Source organism: Coenobita brevimanus, chromosome 74 (genome assembly GCF_032717465.1).
Source record: "Coenobita brevimanus isolate Jiangsu-jjx chromosome 74, ASM3271746v2, whole genome shotgun sequence".
Classification (NCBI taxonomy): domain Eukaryota; kingdom Metazoa; phylum Arthropoda; class Malacostraca; order Decapoda; family Coenobitidae; genus Coenobita; species Coenobita brevimanus.
The window spans coordinates 30,764,158-30,766,163 of NC_137027.1; the positions used below are offsets into that span (position 1 = coordinate 30,764,158).

The 2,006-nt window shown below is 38.4% G+C and overlaps 1 long non-coding RNA gene across 1 annotated transcript in view; it reads left to right on the forward strand.

Moving 5' to 3' along the window:
• Positions 1-1,633, forward strand: part of LOC145407908 (uncharacterized) — a 22,730-nt gene extending 21,097 nt beyond the window's left edge. Inside the window, exon 2 of the long non-coding RNA XR_013898818.1 lies at positions 918-1,633. This is a non-coding gene — a long non-coding RNA (uncharacterized LOC145407908). The remainder of the gene's footprint in view (positions 1-917) is intronic.
• The last annotated feature ends 373 nt before the right edge of the window (positions 1,634-2,006 follow it).

Genomic DNA, 2,006 nt, shown 5'->3' on the forward strand with positions numbered 1-2,006 from the left:
CTCCCTTGCAAGCCATAAAATTTGAATTTAATCCTTAATTACAGTCGATATGTGCAAAAGAATTGCATGAATGCATGACTTGATGTTAAAGGATCAATAGACTACGTAAAGTTTCTTCTTAAAACTCGTGTGTACTGATAGGATATGGGATTTTTATGTATAGTACAGTATAAGCTAATAATACTCGTCTCCCGTCGCCCTGCGAAGCTCTCACCCAATGGCGCATGCAAGAGACGAGCTTTTACACAAAACAGCCGAATGCTGGGTACTGAACTGGGGTCGCAGAGAGCATATGTTTATAGAACAAAATATACTCAAAATTACATGATAGATCATTGGTGTAAGTTTTTGTCATACGTCGCGTTACACCCTGTATATACATATATATATATATATATATATATATATATATATATATATATATATATATATATATATGAAATTGGCATAACTATTAGTGCATATATACCCGTATATATTCCTTACCTCATGATGGGGATACGTCTTTGGTAAAGGTTTGTTATTATTGCTGTTATCATCATTATTACTACTACTATTATCAGTATTATTATCACTCGCTACTATTGTTATTATTATATCTGTTATCATTAATAGTATCATTACTACTATTGTCATCACTACTACTGTTATCACTACTGTTATTAACACTATTACTGTTATCACTGCTGGTATCATCACTACTACTATAGTTATTATCACTATTACTTTTATCATCATCACTATTACTATCATTATCACTTCTATTCTTATTATTACTATTGCTGTTATTGTTACGATTACCACTACTGTTATTATCACTACTACTGTTATTCTCACTATTATTGTGATCATTATCACTGCTGCTATTGTTATTATTATCACTACTACTATTATTTTTACTTCCTAACCCACAACAGGTCAGAGCAAGGCCGAGTGTGAGTCCTATCCCTGCTGCAGCTTGTATGGAGACGGCATTTGTCGCTGCGACAAAATATCTTGTCCCTTCAGTAGGAAGAGGTCGTCTGAGGAGCCCACCACGACCACAGCGACAACGAAGACGATCAGTACGACTCGAGGTGACCCCAGCATCGGCAGTGTGAGTAGTGGTAAAGGTCGTCGTGAAGCCCCCAGTGGTCGTCGCGCAGTATGGCAGTCGTAAGCAAGAACTCGGCTCCATTATCCTCAACAAGAACGACAAGAACACCAACAAAAACAACAATAACAGAACAACAAGAATGACAAATAAACAAGAACAAAGAACAAGAACAACAATACCACAACATTACAATAACACCAAAGTAGAAAAACAGGAAACAACAAAAACAATAACAAGAAACCATCAACAACAAAAACAGTGACAAATATATCCCGTTCCCCTTAGCCTGGCCCAGTTTTTCGTCCTTTTGCACCTTATTTCACGTAGCTCAGTGGCAGAATAAGATAATGCTACGGCTCTACATCCCTCCCATAGCACTTGCTCGTGACTAGCAGTTTGAAGGGGTTATTGAGGGCTCTGTCTCCCCCCCCCCACTTTGTTCCAGAATTCTCTCCTGTGCTTAATATAATCGCTTGGATGTGATATGGATTACATGAAAAGGTAAAAAAAAAAAAAAATTCTCTCTCTCTCTCTCTCTCTCTCTCGCTAGATATATTGTTCAGAGAGTGAAATACCATATCTCATTATCCTGTGTGGCGTTGGTATTACTGACTTTCGTGGGATTATCTTGTGTGGTGTTGTGTGATTGCTACTGACTAGGGTGGTATTATCCTGTGTTGTGGTGTGATGTGGGTATTATCGACTGGTGTGGTATTGTCCTGTGTTGTGGTGTGGTGTGGTTATCATCGACTGGTGTGATATTATCCTGTGTGGTGGTGTGGTGTGGTGTGGCTATTATTGACTGTTGTGGTATTGTCCTGTGTGGTGTGGGTATTTTTGACTGGTATTATAGACAGAAATCTAGACAACAACAGCCCCCTTGCTCCTTCAGGCTGTCTGATAGAGAGTT